This window comes from Podarcis cretensis (genome assembly GCF_951804945.1).
Source record: "Podarcis cretensis genome assembly, chromosome: 2".
Taxonomy (NCBI): Eukaryota; Metazoa; Chordata; class Lepidosauria; order Squamata; family Lacertidae; genus Podarcis; species Podarcis cretensis.
The window spans coordinates 96159997-96185426 of NC_137171.1; the positions used below are offsets into that span (position 1 = coordinate 96159997).

The window sequence follows — 25430 nt, forward strand, 5'->3', positions numbered from 1 at the left end:
TTAAACCACAGAGCCTAGGGCTTGCCAATCAGAAGGTCAGCAGTTCAAATCCCCGCGACGGGGTGAGCTCCCGTTGCTCACTCCCTGCTCCTGCCAACTTAGCAGTTCGAAAGCACATCAAAGTGCAAGTAGATAAATAGGTACCACTCCGGCGGGAAGGTAAACGTCATTTCCGTGCGCTGCTCTGGTTCGCCAGAAGCGGCTTAGTCATGCTGGCCACATGACCAGGAAGCTGTATGCCCGCTCCCTTGGCCAATAAAGCGAGTTGAGCACCTCAACCCCAGAGTCAGTCACGACTGGACCTAATGGTCAGGGGTCCTTTACCTTTAAGTGTACCCGGCTGTGTCCCAGCCCCCTCCACTGCACAGGCCTGAGTACACCGGTTATATGATGTTTTTCCAAAGGTCTGGGTAGCAGCACTACAAATTCTCCTGTTGTTTCCAGTTACTGTTACCAGTGGTGAGTATTGTTTTGGAAAGCTGATACTCATCCAAATATACTTGCGATCTATCAGGATAGATAGGCAGCTCACATCACTTGCTAACTTAGCCATCAGGAATGACATCACTCGAAGCCTCCGTCTTTCAGCCAGTGGTACAGTTTGCACATGCTAAAGACTGCAGAGCCACATTCTGAGCAGTAACATTCTGAGCAGCAGCAGCCGACTCTGGACAAGTTTTGTTATAATGTATAATGTTATAATATAAATTTGTTATAATGTTTTGCTTTGTTTATGCCTTGTAGCATTTTTCTTTCTTTCAGTTTTGTTGTTTAGTCGATTAGTCGTGTCTGACTCATCGTGACCCCATGGACCAGGCACACCTGTCTTCCACTGCTTCCCAGCATTTTGTCAAATTCATGTCGGTCGCTTCTATAACACAGTCCAACCATCTCGTCCTCTGTCGTCCCCTTCTCCTTGTGTCCTCAATCTTAGCCAACATCAGTTTTTTTCAGAGGGGGAAACAAACTTTCTTTTAGTATGCGTTCTTTATTTTACCAAAAATAAAAAATAAAAATATAGATGGAAAGATTATGAAAAGTTTCCCTGTCATCTTGCCAAGTTATGCTGCTGTGTGTATGTTAAACTACACTTCGTCATTTTAGACAACGTAGCTTCACAGCCTAGTCAAAGTTTGCTTTGGAAAGGAACAGTTTTAGTAATTACTCAAAACAAAGGCAACATTCCTTATCAGTTTCAAGAGGGTATTTATTATAATTTTCTCTTTCTTTGTAATAGGGGAAAGTGTGTCTGTATTTTTGTCTTTTAAAAAGAGTAGAGGAAAATGTATTTAAAACAATTACTCAATTTTGAAACCAATCTCTTTCAGCTTTCATTCATTCATTGTGTGTGTTTGTTGCTTACAGTGCTTGATAATGCTGCCTCAAAGGCCTGCCGATTTTTATCTACAAGGAACGAAAACAAACTAAAAATTAAATTAGAGCTAATTGATGGAAGTTGGTTTTTTATAGTTAGTCTTTGAACAGCCCACAGGTATCCTGGTCAATCATGAGGTCTGTTCCTGTGCAAGGATCTTTATGTGGTAAGTAAATAGCACCTAGTTCAGATTGACAATGAACAAGCAGTGGCTGGGGCCATGGACAACACATGTGTCTGCTTCACAGCTTTGGTACCCACAGATACGCAATGCCTGAATAGGGCTATAATCTCACACTAATCACACTGCGTTCTAATTATGTGCCAGTGTTAGCTGTCACCCAGTAACAGAAACCACAGCTGATTAACAATATGAATCTTAGGTAATTAGCAAGAGTGGATCCATTGCATACATTTGCATGTGGATATTTAAAATGATCTGAGGCATGAATCACACTTCCTTTGTTTTTAGATTATACGCATGTATGATGGTTTGCTTCAGATATTTGTAAACTACCTTTTAAGATTATAACCTTCCTGAGAAGTCACTCAGCAGGATTTAAGTAAGTTGTTGCATGCATGGATGTACATTTGCACAATGGGACTCCCCCCTCCCCCTGCATGTCCACCACACCCTATAAATTTGCTCTGAAAGGACTGGAGGAGTCTCCAGAACAGATATAAGGGGTACACAGGAGGAAGGGGGGGAAGAGTACAGTGGTACCTCAGGTTACATACACTTCAGGTTACATACGCTTCAGGTTACAGACTCCGCTAACCCTGAAATAGTGCTTCAGGTTAAGAACTTTGCTTCAGGATGAGAACAGAAATCATGCTCTGGCGACGCGGCGGCAGCAGGAGGCCCCATTAGCTAAAGTGGTGCTTCAGGTTAAGAACAGCTTCAGGTTAAGAACAGACCTCTGGAACAAATTAAGTACTTAACCCGAGGTACCACTGTACTGCTCAGTAAGTTGGATTCCATCCATTATTTCCTATGTGAAGTGCCCTTTTCAAGATGGTGCTCAGTGCTTAACTTTTTAAAATGTGCACTGCCAGATTAACCAGTGCCACCTTTCTAGATGATGGGGGAAGTGTTTAAAATGCATTCTGATTAATCTATAAAATGTTGCTGCCCTAGGATTTGTGAACGAATCTAAACACATAGAGGTTGTCACCTGAGGTTGTTAAATAAGAAAATAAGGCTGGAATAAGTCTTCCACTCTTTCTACAAGTGGTTCAAGTAAACATGCATTATGGAGGTGGTGGTGCTTTGGAGGAGACTGTATCAACTGCTTCTCTGCATTATTTCACCCCCCTTGACATGCTACACTGTTTACTTAGTTGCTCATCCTTTTTTTCCTGTGATGTCACCATGTACTTAAATTACTACTAGTAAATAATAAACCTCAGTTCACCCACCGGTAGCTGCAGTCAACCAGCACAGCACATACACCACCCTTCCCTGTGTGGAGGCTATAGCTAAGGTGTAAAGGAACAAACTTGATAAGACAACGATCTGGGATTTTTGAAAAATGGCCACAAGTTTATTGATTTCAGGTGTAAGTGAACTTTGGCTCAGCCATTGGCTGTATATGCATTTCAGCCTCCTGATCGCACCTGTTCTCTGGTCAGGGTGATGCACCAATTCACCCAAGACCTTGATGACTAGGATGGGAAGCACAAAACCTCCAGAAGGGCCCAATCTGTTTGAAGGCAAATTCCTTCCCAGCAAACATTGGGAATTGTAGCAAGGTCAGGTAGAGTGCAAGGAGGCAAAACATGCAGCGGAGCATGGAAGGAAGGAAGGGTTTACTCTTCTGCCAACTGTGCTGAAAGTGCCAGGCACACTTGGCTTTTAAGGATAGCGAGAGGACCACAGTGGAAGCACACATGCCTTGGTCTGCCAGTGAAGCTCTGCCCACTAAGGTGCCCATGATTGGGCAGTTTAAATTAAGTATTTGGCAGGCAATCCTGCCTTGCAAGGCAGCTGACCAGATGATCTTCAACAGCTGGTTGTGGATGTGAGTCCCAGCACCTGGGAATGGTGGCTAGCCAATGAGGGGCTGCGACCACCACCTACCTGTAACATGGCAAATGGCCATTCTGACATCACATTTTCCTTAAATTTAAAAAACAAAAACAAAAACTGATGACCAAGTCGATTTTCAGATGTTTCAGGATACCTTTCCTCTGCAATTTCAAGTCCCCCAAAGCCCTAAGTAAAATGCACATAAAACATTAAAAATTATTTTAAAATAATGCAACAATGACATTAATTTAAAATATAACATTACCTTAGTTGAGTTTTTTGGATTTAAGCCAAGCTAGCTCACTGCATGAGTAGGACTGCATGGGATTAGATCAAAGTTGTCAAGTTTAACTGTGTAGTAGATCAGTTTTCTAAAGTCACGTAACTCAGTTTTTAAATGAAGGAGCACCTCTTGTCAAACAAAGGCTGGTACATGACTCTCCAGCTATCCCAATCAGACAGAATAAGCTGCAGTGATCTTACTCTCATTGCATGATTGCTGTTGAAGCAGATGTAATTCAATTGGTTTTGATGACATTCCACCAGCAGGAGACCAGAGTTACAATGGGTAAATTGGCCTCACTGGGCCAAAATTGACAAAAATAACACCACTACAGCATTTTATTAGCATGTTATGCTGTTTACTCTCACTGAGGTTTTAAAGGACACCAAATGTGATTGATTAAGGACTTAATTGCCAATGTAAAACAACCAAGTAATTAACATGAAGAGAAGAGTGCAAAGTAGCACAGGGATTTCATCAAATACAGAATAAATGCAGCAACAGTGTTGCTTATTTTAAAATATTGTAGGTCAGTGTCTAAGTGTTTAGATATGATTTGGTGCTGTTTCAGGGAACAGAGGGTGGTATTCAACTAGATTTTACTCAAAGTAGACCTATTGAAATGGACCATAACTCAGTCAAGTTCATTACCTGAGTCTACTCTGAGTAAAACTTAGCTGAATACCACCCAGAGTACACAACAGATTTATTCCAGAGATAAAGTTGAAGACACTCTCTCTTAGACTGCAGGGTTCTGGAAAAACGCCTGGCAGAATTATTGAACAATGTGAAAATCTGAAACCTTTGGATATGAAACCTATGAATACTGCATTTTTAACCATTTCCCATCAATTAATGAGAAAAGAAATTTCTTTCTAAAATCAAAGTGGGTGGGACATTTTGGTGAAACTGTGACAAGGAGCAAGGTTCTGCACTCTGCAGCCTTCCTGGGTACTCATGTGTCAATTAAATCCCAGATATAATGAGGTAACTCCTTCCATGGTGCTTTTTCAATTCAGGAAGTTCAGGCAGATGAGTAATCTGAAGAGTGCTAAATAAATGTTTACAGGGAAAGGGGGGAAATGCATGCACTATCCTTGGCTACCTCTCAATGTTCAAAACCCAAGATCAACATTCTAATGATTTTTTTTAAGAGCCCTGAAAATAAAACAGAAAAATGGGTACCTTTTTTCACAGGCGAAAAATGGCTTCTGAGAAATTGGAAGACAGGTTTCAGCACAGCATGTTTATTAAGCAAACACCTGGTGAAACCATTCCTTAGGTGAATGTACAAACAGGCCTCTCTTGCACTATGTGTTTTGAATGTGTAAACCAGATGAAATACAGAGTTAGGGGCTTCCCAGCATTAGGAAGAGCCTTTTCTGTGATGTCTCTGCATCTGTGGAATGACCTTCTGCTCTGGGTTTAGGGGGTGCCAGAGCCCTCTAATCCTTGGTTCCAGTAAGTGTCAAAAGCTAAACAAGCCTTCTAATTCCAAGAAATAACCAAGCTAGCTTCCTCGGAAAGTGATGGGGATTAAGGGCCTTCATGCAAGATGGCAAATGGGTGGGGCCCCGTCCTTCAACAGAAAAAGTAAGAGCTGCAAATTTTAAGAGTTTTAGCAGTGTGATGCAACCTAGAAATAAAGCAGCAAGCTGGAGAGAGTCAAAGCAGTGTTTGAGAGCAATGGAAGAAACAAGACCCTGTGTTGGTGTTGATGCTGTGAACCCCTCCATTGCAGGCACAGGTTGTACATATGTGTAAATAAACCATATATCATAAAGACACCAGAGTCTCCCGCTGTGCCGCCTTCCCAAAAGGTATCGTGGACCCTGGGCAAGTGCCTGGAACTCTTGAAATCTTACATCACTTAAAGATTGGGATGGTGCACAACAATATCATTCAGAATTTGGGTTGATTGAACCTACGAGTAGAACTGGGTGATATCTGGTTTTCAATTTCACAATATATCACCAGTTAAATATCATGAAATCTTGATATATCACTACACACACACACACACATATATATATATATATATATATATATATCTGCAGTGGCAGAGGGCCTTGCTGGGCCTCCCCACAGTGGTGGATGGAGCGCCGTGCTTTCCTGTGGTGGCAGAGGGTCCTGCCATACCACCAGAAAATAAAAATAACAACTCTTCCCCCTCTTTTCTTTCACTGGTGAGGAAAGAAAGAAGTGCTTTCCAGTTCTTTGTTTACTTTGCCTCTGACTGTCTAGCCAGGAGGCTTCCTCCTGGATTGTTAGCAGGCTCTGCATAGGTGAGCTCTAAGTGGAAAGATATCAGTGAAGCTGAGTGAGTTTGCTAGTTTGTGTGAGGGCTTATCTTTATTTCTTATCAGTTAGGAGGAAGGAGGGAGAGAGCAAGCAAAGCTGGAGACAACTTGCCTGCAAAGTACAGTGGTACCTTGGGGTTACATATGTTTCAGGTTACATCCGCTTCAGGTTACATCTGCTAACCCAGAAATATTACCTCGAGTTAAGAACTTTGCTTCAGGATGAGAACAGAAATCGTGCAGCGGTGGTGCAGAGGCAGCAGGAGGCCCCATTAGCTAAAGTGGTGGTTCAGGTTAAGAACAGTTTCAGGTTAAGAACAGACCTCCAGAACAAATTAAGTACCACTGTATCTGCAAAGTCTCCACCTTTTGTTCACAGGTATATTGCCTTGTTGAAACACTTACCACAATATTATTTCAATACCGGTATTCAGTAATATGGTGATTTACTGCACAGCCCTACTAGTGAGTGAATATGTGTTTGTGTTCTACAATTCACCATTGTCCACCCTTTTATAACAAGATGAACTATTAGTTGAGAGATCTATACTAAATCTATCATTGCTACCACCACTGATATAATACCCACCATTACTATTGCTGCACCAGGTTCAGATTGTTAGATGAACGAAGTCATGGGTGAAGTGGGCATCATGTGGCCACTTGGCAGTAATACAGATGGCAATGGAAGCAGCAAAATAAGAACATAAGAAGAGCCTTGCTGCATTAGAGGAATAGCCAATCTAGTTCTGTGTCCTGTTTTCCCATAGGGACCATCAAGATGCCTGTGGGAGGCCCCAAGCAGGAAATGAGGGCAATAATACTCTCCTCTGTTTTTCCTTAAGGATCTGGTATTCCGAGACATAGTGCCTCTGATTCTGGAGATCCTATCATGGCAAGATGCCACTGTAGCTTTACCCTCCACTGATATGTCTTAATACCCTTTTAAAGCTGTCCACCTTCCTATGCTCCAAAGGCTGCTCTGTAAATGTATTTGCATGGTAAGGTGTACACAAGCTTTGAATAATATTCATACTCTACTGGCTTTGTGTATATAAATCCCACTTTAGTCTCTGTATTTTGATCATATGGGACAACTTGTGAAGGACACCCGCTTGCTGTGTGGTGTACACGCAAACACCACCCGCCACTCAGAAATTCAGCATGACAAGGCAAAGGAAGAACCAATCGGCTTATCGCCTCTCAATGTATTTCTCACTCAATCCAAGTCCTTGACAGTTTCAACACTATTGTTCTCTCTGCAATCAAGGTGTTTCCAAATGTAATTAATTAATTCTCTACTCTTCAACAAGTTCCTATGGTGACTGAATGGTGGCTACTTCATGTGAATTAACCCTGTGAAGTCAGAGATGATGGTGAATAGGTTTGGTTGTTTCCATTACTGCTGAGAGGGAGGCCACTTTTTGTCTTTGTTTTCACCCAAAAGCATAATGCAACCCACTGAACATCATGAAGATTGAGAATTGTGGGCCAGTTTGCCAAAGAACCATTGTAGTTACTTGGGAATGCAGCTACTGCTGAATTGCTACTCTTAATAATTAATAATTTTATTGGTTGAGCTGATTAGCTAATATCCTCAATGCTTGTTTCCTTCAATAACTATACATTTTCATACAACAATTAAAGGTAAAGGTAAAGGGACCCTTGACCATTAGGTCCAGTCGTGACTGACTCTGGGGTTGCGGCGCTCATCTCGCTTTATTGGCCGAGGGAGCCGGAGTACAGCTTCCAGGTCATGTGGCCAGCATGACTAAGCCACTTCTGGCGAACCAGAGCAGCGCACGGAAACACTGTTTACCTTCCCGCTGGGGCGGTACCTATTTATCTACTTGCGCTTCGTGTTTTCAAACTGCTAGGTTGGCAGGAGCAGGGACCAAGTGACGGGAGCTCACCCCATCGCGGGGATTTGAACTGCCGACCTTCGGATGGTTTAACCCACAGTGCCACCGGCGTCCCAAATAAAACAATTACGGTACACGTGATTAATAGGTATATGAGACAGTTTTTGTTCTAAAATGTTGTATCGCTGTAGAGATTATTTACTGGGTCACCACAAATACATATTTCTTCATATATGAGTCTTGCAGAAATAAATATAATTGAGGAGAAAAAACAATTGCTTCCTTGTTTTGCTCATCACTGATCAAATTACACAAACAATATTCAGAAAGAAATTGTTTTCAGCAACAAGTTTTTGCATATCATAAGCATTTACTATACTACAGTGGCTACCAAATTTCTGAATTAGAACTTAATGGGTGGTTTGTTGCTGGTTTTTGTTTGTTTGTTTGTTTCACTGCATTTGCTTATGTGTAATAAATCCAATTATTTATAGGAATCATTCTTGTGTTAGAGGTTAAATCCTCTTCTTCACCTCTAATTGCTTGGGAAACAGCCTATTGTTAGATTTTGCTTTCTTCCTTGGAAGGTATTCTAGATTAAACGTTTTACAGTTATTTAATTCTGCCAGTGCTACACTATTTTGAAAGTAACTGCAAGGGCAGAGGAACAAGGCAGAGAGCTGTAGTTCGTCATCACTACATATAGTATCACCTCCCTTTTGCCAATGCCAATATCGGGTGCTCAAAGTTGCAATGTATTATTTGCCAAAATCCATTAAGAGAACACACTAGATTTAGTAGATAGCAAAATGCCCTCCAAAAGGCAATCCAATCAACGCAGAGTGTAATTGCAAATAAAATAAAATAAAATAACAAAAGTTACTATATTTGGTTTAGACAGGTGGGGGACCAATAAACAGGAAATACTAATACACATGTTTTCCCCTCCTAGATAATGAAATTTGCAGCCAGAAGCCCTGGAAAAAGAACTGATAAGTACAAAATTGATCATATTTGAATGCCTAATACCTGCTGATGTCCAGATTAAACATTCATAGCCAGGTTAAAATTACACCGTTTGTTAATAAAGAAATGTTAAAACAGAGGTAGCAAAAGCCATAAAAAACTCATCAGTGGTAGTTCTCATCAGTCACTTATCTTTGATATACAAATGGCCAAGGGGGAAAAAAATCAAAAGATAGCGCTATCATCCCCTCTTCTCATAGTCCTTGATTGCTTTTAAATTTTCATCTAACAGCCCATGAAATCATTCCACCATTTTCATTTATTTTTTCGTGTGTGATTTCACGGTGCAGTATATCAGTTTTCAGCACATAGCCTTCCTGGCATCTTCTTTCTGTAACAAATTCCACTGCACATTATTCCAACCTTTTCATTTATTTTTATGGTAGTCACCCTGGCCTGATCTATGATCTGTCTACTTGAGGGACACCCCCCCCCCCAAGATTTTCCTCCTCTTGGGTTGTTACTTGTACAGTATGTCCAGCGACTGGGAAAGCTGAGTGTCTCTAATCTTTGGCCATTGCTCTCATTTCTCCATGTTGGGTTCTGGAGCATGGTATTGATCACCTCATTGTGTCACTGGAAACTATAGACAACTGGTAACCTATGCAACCATTAGATGCTACAAAGATTGTCTAATTGTTGTTTACAATAATTAGAATCACTGGCCCACCCATGAGGCAAAGTGAGGCAACCACCTCAGGTGGCAGGATCCACAGGGGCAGCAGATTTGGCATCAAGGAATGCATTGCCTGCTGCCACGATAACGGCAACTGCAGTGTGCTCCTTAGAAGCCAGATCTGAGGCCTTCTCGGTAGCTTCCCCACAATGTCGTCTCTACAGCAGTCTCTTGGCAAAAAGAAGGTGCTGCCGGTTTTCTCTCACCCTTGTTCCCAATGCAGAATCATAGCATCGTAGAATTGTAGAGTTGGAAGGAACCCAAGAGTCCAACTCCCTGAAATGCAGGAATCTCAACTAAAGCATACATCCAACCTCTACTTAAAAACCTCCAAAGAAGGAGAGTCCATCACCTCCTGAGGGTTAACATTCCACTGTCAAACTGCTCTTACTGCCAGAAAGTTATTCCTGATGTTTAGTCAGAATGTCCTTTCTTGAAGCCATTGGCTTGGGTCCTACCCTCCAGAGCTGGAGAAAACAAGCTTGCTCTACCACCTACCTGCTTTAAGTATTTGAAGATGGCTATCATATCTCCTTTCAATCACCTCTTATCCAGGCTGAACTGTGGGAATGTTCAGGGAGGCAGGAGAGGATTTAGTGTTTAAGGATAACTTGTGTTAATAAGTTCTATATCTAAGCAGAGTTTAAACATTCCCCTTTACACGCATAGCGGTTTGCTTATTACAGGCTAGTTTTGGCCTCTAAATATAGGATTCCTAGTAAGATCCCTTCTTGTCCCTCTTAAAAAGAATAAACACAACAATATTATTAAAGTCAATATAAAAGTAGTTTACTCACATTCATTCAGTTCACAGTTGGATCCCTGAAGGCAGACTTAATGTTACAGAAGTATATACACATGTGGAACTATCCCATAAAGGAGTTAGTTCCTAAGTGACTGTGAACAAGCAGTCACTTTTCCTCACACATAGAAAAACAAACTGGAGAAAAGCAGAAAGAGAGAGAGGTGTGCTCCCTGCCTTGCTCTTGTTCCCCGGGCACAGAGAGGGCCAGATTAGACCACACCCACCTCTAGCCACATGCAAAGGAAGTTTGTCCAGAAAACAAGAAGTTTTCTCCTGAATGATACAAAGCATCCCCTAGCATGTCCACTCTAGGAATGTTGTACTTGACTGTTATGTGTTTCACATCCCACATAAACATACCCAACTAACTCCCTCAACTGCCATAAGGCTTGATTTCCAGAACTTTGATCATCTTGGTTGCCCTCCTCTGCACTTCATTCCCCCCTTGCGGCTGATGTAGATCTTCACTAATCCCTTCTTCCCTGACAGGTTGAGATCTATTTTGTGGTTTGCCTCAGGTGCCAAAATATTTTGGGCCAGCCAGCAGAACTATAATATACATACCTGCTGGAAATATAGACTAGCAGCCTCATGCCCAACATTGCTCAGGAATTTCAAAAAACAAACAAGCAACAGTGCAGGCTTGAAGTCAGTATGTAAAATCAGTGCAAATGACTTATTCCACCATTTTGATTCAATTGTATCTGAACACAAAGAAAAACCTGCTCCTTGATCTCAGGAACCACTATGCAAAATCTATGCAAAAACTCCTTCTGACCCAACTGGGCTGTCCTCATGTTTATGTGGTGCCCATCAAAGTTCCCTCTCCTTATCAGCCTCATAACACCACTACAGTGTACCTTACTGTTCTCTCAGTCCCGATACACCCATTCTCTATGGATTTAACCAAACAGTTGCCTGGCCAATCTGATTTCCGACTCTGTACCTAAACTTTTATTATTGCAAAAAACTGTCCAAACACAGGTTCTTCCTGTACATGTGTAATCACTGACAAGTTTGTTGCATGTGGCAACAAATACTTCAGGTTCTACAGTGGTGCCTCGCAAGACGAAATTAATCTGTTCCGTGAGGCTCTTCGTATAGCGGTTTTTTCGTCTTGCGAAGCAAGCCCATTGACAGCTTAGCGAATTAGCGCTATTAGCGGTTTAGCGGCTTTTAGCGATCAGCTGTTAAGCGGCTTATCAGCGGATCAGCTGATAAGCGGCTTAGCAGCTTAGGAAAAGGGGGGGGGAAGGGGGAAAAAACCCGCAGGAACTCGCAAGACATTTTCGTCTTGCGAAGCAAGCCCATAGGGAAATTCATTTTGCGAAGTGCCTCCAAAATGGAAAACCCTTTCGTCTAGCGGGTTTTCTGTCTTGCGAGGCGTTCGTCTTGCGGGGCACCACTGTATTTTCTAAGCAGCCCAAAGCAAACTTTGCCACATATTTATTAGCGTAGGTGCTACTGAGTCAAAAAAAGCAAAGTTCTATCCTCAAGGAATAAATACACCTGCAACGTGGCAACTCTAAATATATGTTAACACATTCTTTTTTCCCCTGAGAGTGAAAATTAAGCAAATTAAAGTAAATCAATTTGTTTTTTATTGTTGAGTTGCTTGGAGATGTTTTATATGAAATGATTTATAAATGAAAATAAATAAATAATAGTGCTACTTCTGGGTTTTAAAAGACCTGTGATTGCAAGCGGGGAGTTTAGCATTTCCAGATTCTATAGCACTGTCAGGGGAAATGCCATACTTTACATAGTCTTGTTTGCCATGAACCTACCCCAAATCCCAGTGCCATGAACTGATATGAAGAGTTTTCAACCTTAGTCACATGGAGAGTTGTTTACATTGTGCCTCTGATACAGAAAAATCTGGAGTTGACCTCTTATTCATCTGTTTCAGTGTTTGTTCACATCAAACCTTGAATACAAACTTGTTACTGTACTGTCAATATTAAAGCTGCTTCTAAATCACACAGATTTTTTTCCACAACAGGCATCCTGACATTTTTTGCAAAAACCTTAGTTGCTGTCAAAAGTACAACAAAGCTGAAGGTACTGAAAAATATAAGCAGATTAGATTTTATGGCCAGGATTTGAATGGGGGACCCCTGGAGTGGGGGTTGTATAGCTGATGTTATGAAGGGAGCCTGTGGTGTTCAACAGAAGTTTAAGGAGCTTCACCCACATTTCCTTCCTCTGCCAGACCTCCTCTGTACTGATTGAGCGAATAAGGCAGGGCTGATGAAAGGAATAAACTTGCAGCCTTTCAGTACGATAAGGAGTATATTCTAGTAGCACTAAGATTATGGCTTTGTCAGTATGGAGGGGGGAAATGGTCAGTTGACTGTGGATGTGTGAAGGGTGAACATAACAAAACAAAATCACGTACCGGTATTTACCATTTTTCCACAAGGACTGATGGCTAACCTGCACCACCAACTCTTTTCTCCTTTTTCTACCTACTGCCGCTTCAACTACTGTTCCTCCTCCTCCATTTTAAGCTGCTGCATTCCCCAACCAGGGGCTACCCTCACCCTTCAATGTCACATTCTGAGGAAGAAGTCATTCTCAGAGTAAAGCATTGTGGGTTAGGTGGCCTCAGGGTATGCCTGCACGTGACAGTGGCAAACCCTGTTTAAAGTTTGAGACTGGTTAAATTTTAAACTGCGAGTGCTGCCATCTTGGCAAAGTTGTAGTGGCAGCAGCACAGGTGCTGTCTATGGCCATCTCAGCCACAATGGCTCACTCTGAGGAAGGATCCTTACTAGTGGCAGACTGCTTCATAGCTAAGTGGTGTTCCATAATTCAATGGCTGGGTGGGCAGGCAGCAGAAATCGCAGTGGGTAGGTGGCAGGTTTTGCCCTTGCTTGTGGTGATGGCAGTGGTATATGTGGCAGGCAGGCAGCCCATGGGTGGCAGATGGGGGCACAGATTGTTCCTTCTTGTGATCCACTACCTAAGACACATTTTCTTGCTACATACATGTCCTGTGTAGACAATTATATGAAGTCATAGTTATAAAGCTCTTGATACCTAAAGACCATTTGTGGAAAGTCTTATGAACAAACTAGAAATATTCTCTTCTGCTGGGTTGGGTTACCAAAATCTGCATTGTTGATACTCTTTAGAATGGGATGGAAGAAGAATCGCTTGGGACCAAGAGACTGAAGTAGTTTAGATTCAGCTCAATGCACAAGATGAGACATGAGGTATGTGTGTGTGTGATTAACTTTGGTCTCACCAAATTGTAAAAACAAGTGAACTTCAGAGACCCTGTACTTCAGGGCAGCCAAACTCATCAACTTCCAGCTCCCATCCAGACTGTGCTGGCTGTAAATCATAGATGCTGTTTATTTGCCTCATGTTTACTTTAATCTCAGAATCATTAATTAAAAGATGGCAGTAGCAGCATCTCCTCTTGGATTATTTTTGAGGTGCCTCTATAGTGACAGTTGAATGACAAGTAGGTAAGAAAAAACAATCTATATACCGCAAAGTGCTTCAGAGATTTCAATTAAATTAAAATAATTATTAACTATTGGTATTACAAGAACATCCAGAATTCCCAAAGCAGGATCAAGACCTGGTTCTGAAAAGTGCTTTGCAGTTTCAGCAAAGCTGAAAATATTTTTCCATCCTCCAAGTATTTAATACCTGTTCATTACTTTAATGCAACCTGTGTGTATGTGCATGTGATGTAATTTGTTTGTTTCCATAATTCACCCTGGGATCATGTATAAATGAAGAGCAGGAGAGAAATTCAAGTAAAAAGTAAATAAATATCCTTCCTTCCTCTTTTCCCCTCCCTCCCTCCCTCCCTCCCTCCCTCCCACACACTTGCATACACCAATATATGTACTAACATTTTAGCATTAGTATTTTCCTCATTACATTTACATTAGAAATGACATGAACAAGGAGCATCCACAAGTAGCGAATCTGGAAGAGATTTAACTATCTCTTCCTACACCTCAGTCTGTTTTTAAAAAAATACCCTCCAAAAGCTGGCATTTGCCCTGCATAGAAACTTGCCTCCTGGGGAAAAGGTAACTTGGGAAGTTAGTTTTCACCAGAACCATAGTGGGTGGGGCGGAGGGTTAACATCCTTCCCCATGAACCACAAACCCCTTTCTGTCTCTAGGCTCAGGCTCTGTCCTAGGCAGAATCATCTTAACTCTTAGTCAATTGTTTTCTGATGGCAATCAGCAGCATGCAGCCCATATTTTTCTTAGGCCTTGTGAGGTTTTTGAGTCTTGAGTCTACTCCACTATCTTTCATCTGCTACTTAACCCATCTCTCTCCCAGCACCCTCAGATACCTTCCCATTCAAGTTTCTCATTCAGTCCCTATGCATAGCTTCTTATGTTCCTAGACCATGCTGCAGTTTCCCCAGCAGAACTGATCTTACAATTATTTCCCAAGAAAATGCAAGGTATAGGTGGAGCTTCGGCCGCTGACTATTCCAGGTCATTCTAGCAGTAATATTCTCATTTGTCACAGTCTCAAGGTGTTGCAGATTCCATAGTACTTTCCTTCCACCTTTGAAAATTGTGAAATACAATACATTTGGATTTCTAAGCACATATATGTATGCAACCTTGGGACCTAGAATTATATCTTAAGTATGAATATCAAGTTTCACAGCTCCATACTGATGCCCTAGGGAACTATCTCATTTCAAGGGACATAAGTAGTGCCTGAAAACAGATTTGTGGATTGCATCTTCTTTGAACCTGGAATGCAAGTTACATCCTGAATGCACTTACCAAGATACATTTACCCCACTTCAATGGTCAAGGGAGATATCACATTACAAATAAATAAATAAACACATACATACACAATCAAGTTTGGAAACTCTGAATACTTGCATTTAAGCAGACCTCAGCTTCATTTGGGTAAAAAGGAATGGGTCTTTTACTTACTTATAGTGATTTTCTAAATGCTGATGATGTAATGCCTTTTTAGTACAAACACTGGAAACGTCCTTAAGCTTGATGCTGATAACGGTACAACCCTAGTTATAAGAGGAGCAAAAGAGGCCAAGTAAACAAGCTGTAAGTAGGTAGAGGATGAGACAGGTTGGTCAATCAACTTTCAAACATTGGATGCGTCTCCAGAAAACAGGTATCAAAGAGATTCAAAACTGTAAAACTAGCTAAGGCAAAGTGGCAGAAAGAAGCAACCTATACCTATAGGCATGCAGGCTTCCTTCACACTACTGCCAAACACACAGCCACTGGAGTTTGTGGCTAGCAGGTGCTTTAGCATCAAGAACATGGCTAGGATTCTGCTTCTCCTCACATGCTCACTGAAGATATGATGTTGTCTCCATGTCCCCTTTCTTTAAGACAAACTTTGTTAGCCTACTGCCCCCCACCAGATGTTCCCAATACCAATCCTTGAGGGGGGGGTGTCTCCATTTTCTGTTTCTCTCCATTCAGAAAACTGTCCATATATTCCTAGTATTTGCTTCCCACAAGCTAACCAATTCCTGATCCACAAGAGGACCTTTCCACTTATTGCTTTACTTTTAAGCTTACTCATGAGTTTTTGGTATTGAAAGTTGCTTGACAGTCCAAACAGGTCTATAGGCTTGTTGACACTCTCAAAAAATTCTGATAGTTTTAGATCATTGCAGAAGCCATGCTTGGCTCAGTGTCAGTAAGGTCTGTTCTTCTATATACTTGTATTTCCTAGGAGTTTTCCACCACCTTTACCCACAGGAGCCTGAACATTCACAGAGATCTCCATCAGAGACTTTGTCTGGAAATCTTGCCATCTGAGTTTAGATAGGTGATTACCAGGTGACTATATTTTCAGTGATGGCATATCTACCAGCAGCAATCATTCAATGTTCAATTGATGCCATTGAAAAGCATAAAACTATTTCACCTTACTGTGTTCTCTTCTTTTAGTTTGAATGGATTTTATTGTTGATTGCTCTTTTTATTTGATGCATTTTTTTGTTTTTAATTTATTATCGTTCATATTTATTGTTTCATTTTTGCCACCTTAAGGCACTGCCAAGCTGGGACATAAATTGTAGATATAAATAAATAAAATATCACCATAGCACAGTTCTCATTAATTACCAGTATATGGACAAATAAGTGGCCATCCATGTTCGCTTAAATGTTAACAGACCATACAATATGAAGAAGCGTTCTCAAGTGCTGCTCATTTGGTCTGTTCATATTGCTGAAGTTTCCTAAAGAACCAAACCCTTTAAAACAGCAGTTGTTATAATGAAATTTTCTTGTATACCTTAATTACCACATTACTTGCAAAAATTCTGTACTGTGAACATTGGAAGTTTGACTCTATAAAAATCTTCATTCAGCTCCCACACTGAAGAGACACTCATGAACTTGGCACTTTTTCTCCTGGGCTTGCAGCCCAGAAATTGGCTGGAGCTTTTACTTAATCCCCAAAGTGTGTGTGTGTGTGCGCGCATGTGCACGTACACGCATATGCACAAACATTTCTATGTGATTTTCAACTTCTCAGTTTATTCTGTTTTTAAGAAATGATAAGCTGAAAAATGAAAGCTAAAACAAGCACTCTTTTTCCCACTACATGAGCAAAAGCTTTCTGTCTTGGTATGTAACTTTTGTTTACTCCATTGCCAAGGCAGGAGGCTTATTTATTAGACTGGTAAAAACTATGAAAGCTAAGATGGCTATGGCTACCAGACTTGCAACTGCATTAAATCTCTTCCAAAGCTAATCAGCTTTTCCCAGAACATGCAAGGCAAAGTGCAGCTACAGCCACCTTATTTCCCACACAGCTTGAATTTAACTTTGTATTTTCCGAAAGGGGAAAGCTCTCTTCCCCTTTTAAAAAATGCCACCTTCTCTGCTTTTACATATCTCTTCAACCTGCTTAAAATAAATGTTCTTTCAAAAATCAGGGAACAAGTCACATACTAAAAAAATCAGAATGCCCCACTGAAGGCTATTTGCACTGAATCAGCAGCTTATAGGATTGCATATTGGAGACTAGTACTAAAACCCAAATATACGTACCCTCTTCCCTGGCATGGTATATTACTGAACACAAGGAAGGGGGTAGCATTGGAGTCTTGATCAACACTGTAACTGGAATATAAACCCAGGAAACATAACTTCATGCTTCTGTTTTCTGGCAGGCACATAGTAGTCCCCCCCCCCCAACATCAAGGGCATTCCCCAGCCAAAGGATTGCACATGGCAGATAATGGAGCAGTTGCAGCAACAGGGGGGCAATGTCCCCTCCACCAGCTTATGTATCTTCCCAAACTCTGAAACTCCTCCTGCCTCTTGACTTACCTCCTGGCTGGTATAGCTCCCTACAAATCACTGCCCCCACGCCAAGTCAGACTCCAGCCCCACTTCCCCCAGTGTACACTCCTCAGCATCCTTCCAGTCACTTACAATAGAGGGTGAATAACAATCAGGAGAGAATTGAAAATAAGCCACAACTAAGTGAAGTTGGCATGGTATTGGGTAAGGATCCATTATCTGAAGCCAGATGCAGCAACTCAACACACTTGGCTGGGGAATGCTATGGAAACTGACCAGCATACAAGGACCCAGTGTGGTGCCTTCCATGCAACTGGAACCCTGCTGGTAAATTTGAGATGAGTAGAGCCATGCCTTGCCTACTCAAGCTTGCACCATGGTCTGATGTGACTCCTCAAGAGGGCCCCATTATTTGTAGATTCTGCCCAATGGCGTTCCCACCCAAGTTGTGACAAATAGCTAAGCAAAAGACACATAACAACTACCTGTTAGCCACTGCTGCTTACCTTCTATCACTGTTAGCCACTGCTGCTTGCCTTCTATCACTGTGCCATTGAGAGCGTGCTCACTTACGGCTTATGTGTGTGGTACGGAAGCTGTACTACCCAGGACAGGATGGGGTTGTGCAGAGTTGTTAAGGCAGCAGAGAGCATTGTTGGCTGCCCACTTTCCACCTTAGAGCAGATTTATGCCACAAGGTGCCATAGGAAGGCACTGGACATAGTAAAAGATCCATCGCATCCTGGTCACTGTCTCTTCGAGCTCCTGCCGTCGGGACGGAGATACAGGACGATGAAGACAAGAACGAGCCATCTCAAGAACAGCTTCTTCTCCAGAGCGATCTCGGCCCTGAATGGGAAACCTGGACTTTGAAAGTCATCTAACCTTCCTTGCTGTATTATATTGTATTGTTTTAATTAGTGTTTTTATAGTTGTTCTGATTTTGTGTGGAGTGCCCTACCTGGGTGGATGGAGCAGCCAAGTAAATTTCGTTGTCCCTGAGAGGGGGCAATGACAATAAAGATATTATTATTATTATTATTATTATTATTATTATTATTATTATTATGAAAGATGTGCAAAAACATTTCAACCAAAGGCAAGTGGTGGTTAATAGAAAAATTTCTTTCTAGCTCTGTAAACAAGCATCCACTCAACATATCAGTGGAAGACTCTAAAACTGAGGGAGGACTGGGAATCAGGTCACAAAGAGAAAGAAGGCTACAGTTAGAGCCGATTGACCTCTTTAAAGGGGCTCACTGCCTCATTCCTTCCCAATATCTCACTGTAGATGAATCCCCACAATATCTCAGGGAGAATTGGCTCCTTCCCTGTCTTTGATGATGGCTGCACCACTTTGCAAGCTGGTTCTCCATTTGATTCCTTGCTGGGCCATTATTTCTTTTGCAATAAGAGGTAGTTATGGAAATGGAAACCAAGACATTCATTTCCCATTTGTCAAGTCATGGAGTACCTCGATGCCCAAAGGATAATGATAGAAAACTTACAATGAGAAGGGCTGTATGAGTGAGTGTGCTGCAGTCTTCCATAATTTAAATGTCTTCAATTTGAGGCTGGTTGGTCTGCACTTTGAAAACATATGGACCCTCCACCACAACCTGACGACAAGAAGGTTGCATTGCATTCCCTACATGGGAAAATGTATTATTATTTTTTAATTAGATGTATTCTTTTCTAAGAGAGTATCCTCACAAAGCATCTAACACAGAATAAAAGCTAAAGAGCCATCCATAAACAATACACAAATACCATTTCAAACTTATCAAAAAACTACAAATCAATAAAAAAAACCTCAGCACATCAATCTGAAGGCAAACAACAATCAGCCGAGCATAATCATAAAACACGAGATAGAAGAACAGCCCAACGGTTCCATAGTCAAATTAAACTCAATCTATAAAAGCGGAATACAAAAGTCTTCAGAGTCAGTTTAAAAATGCAATAAAGCGTTGGGGGGGGGGGAGCTTCTTAGGAGCCTTAACAAGTTTTAAAACTTTTTATTACTACACAATACTTCTCATATACTTTGTGGGGGCTTACTCCCTAATTTGGGGAAAACATTTGTTTTGGAGGAAATAAAAACAATTTTCATAAAATTAGCCAGGTTTCTCAGAGCAAGGGGTGCACATCTTCAAACACAGAGGTGCATCTTTGCTGTTGGTTGGTTCAATCCATAGAACTGTAGAGTTGGAAGGAACCCCAAGGGTCATCTAGTCTAACCCCCTGAAATGCATCCATAACAGATGACCATCCAACCTCTGCTTAAAAACCTCCAAGGAAGGAAAATTCACACCCCCAATTTGGTGACCTAAATTGAAGTTTCAGGAACAGAACAGGTGGTGAAGTTGTTTCTGTGAGCTCTTCACTGTGTTCTCAGTTTGCAACTCCCTCCACATAGTGGTTGGAGCAGTGACATGATAATGCAGGAGCACCACAATAAAGTGGGATGGGTTGACATGACTGTTTTACTCTTTGCCAAATTCAGACTAGATTCATTCATCCCATGTTCTCAAGTTGCCTCATCAGTCTGGCTAGGAGAATTTCTCTGTCTGTCTGTCTGTCTGTCTGTCTGTCTTTCTATCTATCTATCTATCTATCTATCTATCTATCTATCTAACTAACTAACTCACATGTGCACATGGACATTCACACTTTGTATTTTCAGATAGGACAAATCAATTAATGAGAAGTCAGGGCTTACTAACTGGAGTAGTGAACATTCTGGAGACTGTGCAGCATCTCTTCCAAGTTTACATCCTCTGTTTAGGGATGCAAAATGAACCTGGTGCTGATATACTGCACACCGGTGGCTGCAGCAAGCCAGGCAGATTGGTTTCTATAGCTATGCGCTGTAAAAGGATGCAAGAGTTCCTTTCAACTCCCTGGCTTTAGCCCAAGCCAAAGGCTTCTTAACGCAGGCAAGCTGTTGTGTGACTGCTGAAATGGAAGATTATTTATTTAAAGCAGAGACTTTTTTCTTTCCCATCCCACCCCCTCAACCCCCAGCACTCAGAGAGCAATCAGTGCTAAAGGGAAAGATGGCAAAGCTCAGCGTCTCCAAATTGAAACTCAAGCCAAGGGTAGAGAAATGCCCTGCAGCTCATCCCAGTCTGTGAATGACAATAAATAACTGGCTAAGGGGATGTTATTGAAAAGTGAGAGGAGGGAGCAAGGCAGGTTGACTCTCTTTCAAAGTTTTTACTCCCAACATTAGTCTGAAGAGATTGCGAGGGATGCAAAGGAACCACTTTCCTCTGGCTAAAACACCCCTGGCAGAAACTGAGTGAGCAAAAAAAGTGGTCAACCAGGTTGGTCAGCCATATAAACACAGCTGTGAGTGAGCTTCATGCATCACTGGGAAATAATGGCATCTATTTTATGGGGGGGGGGGCTTGTCAGGTAATGTGACATTTTGGATGGCCTGATAAACATAGTGCTGTAATGCGGATTAGGGAATTCACATGTCAGAGACTTTTGACACTCCTGAAAGTCTGCTCCTACTATCCATGCTTAAGTGCAGGTAGGTCCCATTGGAATGAACTGAGACTGCAAACCTGCCCACATCATAACCAAACATGCCCTACTTCTGAGCGAGCAGAATTGAGGTCATAAGAACGGGTTGCAGCCTAGGTATTTTTTTATTTTTTTGGTGGGGTGTATCCTCAGGAGAACTTCCCTCATCGCGTTGTCATAATACCAAATATTGGGGGGAGGGGCATCGGTCTAAAGAAGTCATATTACTGTTAGGCAGGAGTCTGCAACCACGAAGCACTGGAAACTGGGATCAACTTAGCCCCAACAACGCAAATCGCCTCAGAAATAAGTCCCGGGTTTGGGGTCCCCTGGTTAAGCGCACCCAGGACTGCAGCTTCTGCGTTGTTGCGGATAGCGAGCCCCTGAAGGCGCTTCTCCCACGTCCGCGCCTTCCCCGCTTCTTTATCAACGAGGCGAAGGAGGAGAGGAGCAGCAGCAACGAGCATGTGCAGAGTGCCTTTTCCACAGGGCTCTGCCAAACAGCGAAGAGCGAGGGCGGTCGCCCTCTTTCGTATGATACATACATACACACTGTACTTAAATATAGTAATACATAAAAACCCAGCCTCTACAGCTTCTGCCCTTGGGAGAAGAAGGGACACGAGGCACGTTCACCACCAACGCGCCGCCGTCCACACACACACACACACACACACGCCGTTATTTTTAATTTTCGGCAAGGTGACGTCGCCTTGTGCCGGGAGGAAGGCGCGCGGGGCGGGGCTGGGGGGGGCGCGCTGCTAAAAAGAAAAAAAAAAGCGGCAGAACGTGCGAGAGGCGCGCGCGCCTGTGTGTGCATGAGAGAGATGTGAAGAGGAGCGTGTGTCTGTGTGCGCGCGCCCGTGTGTGGAGGAATCCGGCGCTGCGCGAGAGCCTCCCCTGCTTTTCCCGCGCGCCTCGCTCCGCGCGCCTCCTCCTCCCCTTCTTCTCTCCGCCCCTCGCCCTCTCCTCTCTTTCCCTCCTCGAACATCGCGGTGCCGGCGAGCGCGGCGCTGTTGTCGCAGCTCCAGAAGAGGCGGCGGGCGCTGCGGGAGGAGCCGCACAGGATTACTTACCCAGGCTCGCGGCTGCTTCTTGTGGAAGTGCTGGTGGCGCAGGAGGGGGGGGGAGGGGATAAAACCGGAACAGAGCGCGCCGACGACGACGGCAGGTGGGTTGCTGAACTAGGGCACGGAGGGGGGGGGGAAGGGAGTTTCTGTCAAGGGGTCTAGAACAAAATGGGGGGGGGGTTTGCAACGAACTTTTGCAAGGAGCCTAGTGGGGGTCTTCGCCCCGCCCAGCCTGCGTTGGTGGTGGGCTTCTTCTTCGGTCTTCGTCTGCCGAGAGAGTTGGGAACGAGGGAGAGGTGTCACGTTTCCTAACCGCCTCAAATTGCTTTCTTTCAACTTTGGGAGCGAAGTTTATTTGGGGGGTGGGGGATGTCTTATGGTGGGATCCATGCCTGCCCAGGCTGCTTTCAAGCTGGTGGGAAAACTGCGAGACGTTTCGGCGTTGTTCTTTTATTTCTCGTGCTCTCGGAGCTGCTTCTTCCTGCTTAAGTGTTGAGACAGGGCGCTGCTATGTGATTGCGAGGCGCCAGGCTCAAGTTTTTGTTTTTATTTCTTCCCCATCTCCTCGCCGCTCTCTGCTTGGTCCTTTTTTTATTATTGCCGGCATCATTTCCGAATGCACATTCGCCTTAAAAGCAAAACAAAAAGCCAGCTGTCACCTTTCCTCTTCTGCTGCCGTTCTCAGCAGCCTCCTTTTTTTTTTAGCTCTGCCAAAGAGAGGCGAAGTCGACGAAAACCTTGCATTTTGTGGGGTGGAAAGAAGACTCCAGGGGTTGTTCTCTGAGGCGCAGTCTGTCTGAAAGCAGATCCTCTTGCCTCTCCCTTTTCTCCTTTGCTGTCACTTCGTTTGTAAGAACAAACTCATTATAAAAACATACACAAAACAACTCCTGCGTTAGGTTGATGGGACGGTAAGCAGAGAACAAACAAATAGGCACCTCTGAGAGTAAAGGACATAAACAAAAGTTCACTGGTTGTGTGTGTGTGTTGTGGCATTTTAAAGACTAATAGATTTGCAGTGCAAGCCTGTAATCAGAAGGAAGTGTTTATAAGGATTGCAGCCTTATTGTGGTACAAGCTTCCATGGAGTTGGAACCCACTTCATCAAATGCATAAAGTGTTATTTAGTTGTAAATAATAATGATATGCAAGCTTTACAGCTCTGTGCTTTCATTTCACAGAGCACATTCCTTCACTCCTGTGCTCAAAGGAGGAAGGGGGGGCGGAGTTTCTAATGTGCCCCCAAACTAAAATGGGGACAGGATATCAGCAAGGCAAAATCTCAGGATCAATTGCAGTAAAATAAACGAAGGCAGAATAATCCACACGAGCCCCACCTGGGGCTATATTGCTCTTGTATAACAATATTGCACTTAAAGTGGGGGGGGGGGAATCTGTTTTGGAAGTGTAGATATTATCAATGATTATTACAGAGGGCTGTCAATGACTCACACCATCTGCATTACTCATGGGATTTTATTGTTAAATCACCTGTAAAACAATCACATTCCCTGTGTCTTTAATTTGTGTTTAAATGTTATCTTGCAGTATTGAATGCAGAATGCATTCCCTAAAAATCATTTTTTAAAAGAACAACCCCTGACATTTGGAGCAAGGGAAAAATACTGCTCCATTCTCCTGTGGATCTCTTTAGCAGCATGAGCAATGGAAGATGCTAATGCTGCTCTGTTCGAACCGATCTATAATGTTAGCTTTACTGACTGAATATCTTTTTTTGCTCTCACTTTTGTGAGCACTAGGGGTCAGATGCTTTCTGCTGATGATTAAAAACGAGCTTTCATTGAGCATTGCTTTATTTGTAAACTGAAGTGTTTGTTTTATATAATCCAATTAGAAGGGTGACAAAACTACAGTCTCCCTCTAACAACCCCCAGTCAAAAAGATTCCTTGAGAGTAAACTTGCTCTGCTTCATATTTCCAGTTTTAAACAATAAATTAAATCAGGAATCCTCTTGAGACAAAAAAAAGATAGTTATTTCATGCTTCATAGTTTGCTCTTGGTAAGGGATTGCAGATGAATAGGTGGTCACTATTAAAATATCAATTAATCTTACTGGATCATTTAGATTGGCAGGTCATCCTGCCATTCTAGGGCTGTTCTCCTAATTTTGAATGTATTTGCCGGTCCATTTCTCAGTGTTAGATACTGTGACATACTGATTTATCACTCTTGGATCTTTTGTGGCTGCATTTGATATGGTGGTTCTGACCCACTTATGCATTCCTGGATTGAGCAAGAACCGGCTTTTATGTCGTTTAGGTTGCAGTTTGCAGCCTTATACCAGTTTACCTTGGAGTAAATCCCATTGAACTAAAGAAACATGATTCTAAATAGACTTGTACAGGATTGCACTATTGTTCTTCTTACCAGTTGACTGGACCATCTTGCTTTTTTCCAAAATCACAGAGTGCTCAAGAAGAAAGTCCCAAGTTCAGTCCCTGGGGACTGCATTGAAAATTATACTGTATAATATGGCTTGGAAAATCCCCAGTCTTGGAGAGCCACTGCCAGTTGAGAGTAGACAGTACTGGGCTGTATGAACCAATGATCTGATTTTGTAGGTGGCAGCTTATTGTATACACAGATGGTCAGAAAGACCATTGGATACCTCCCCCCTCCCCCCATTCAACTAGGCTTGTAGTTTAATCCCTTTCAACAGCATGTGATAATGCTGCCAAATGCAGCACAAGCTGCGTTACCCAATTTTGACGGTTGTGGCTGAAGTTTTATGGGCACTTTGGAAACTTGTTATAAAAGAAATTTGATTTCTGACTGAGATGCTTGCATGCAGAGTTTCAGATGAGAGTGACTTTTTTAACGGACAAAGCCATAAACAAGAAATAAGGATTTATAACAGAGGTTCTCTCTGGCGTTTATGGCACTGCAAATAACATTTCTGAGATGCATACAGACAGGTGTGGAAATGTATTCATTATAAACGCATCTTGGTTTCAGAGGCACATGAAACATGATTTAAAAAGAGTGTTTGACAGAATTATTTAATAGAAGCTTGTAACATTAGCTGCAGAAATCCTGATCAGTTCTGGATCTTTAAAAAGTTTGACTTCCTGATAGTCTTGGTCATTTTTGTCTTGAGGGCAACTGATGTGCATGCTTTGACATTTCAGAGTTTTGAGATTCCAGATATGTTGGAAT

At 42.4% G+C, this 25430-nt stretch overlaps 1 protein-coding gene across 1 annotated transcript in view; it reads left to right on the top strand.

The window, feature by feature from the left end:
* The first annotated feature begins 22073 nt into the window (after window positions 1-22073).
* LOC307206367 (contactin-3-like) overlaps window positions 22074-25430 on the top strand; it is a 173184-nt gene continuing 169827 nt past the window's right edge. The window contains exon 1 of the mRNA XM_079959587.1: window positions 22074-22353. The gene's annotated coding sequence lies outside the window, so the exon portion shown is untranslated. The remainder of the gene's footprint in view (window positions 22354-25430) is intronic.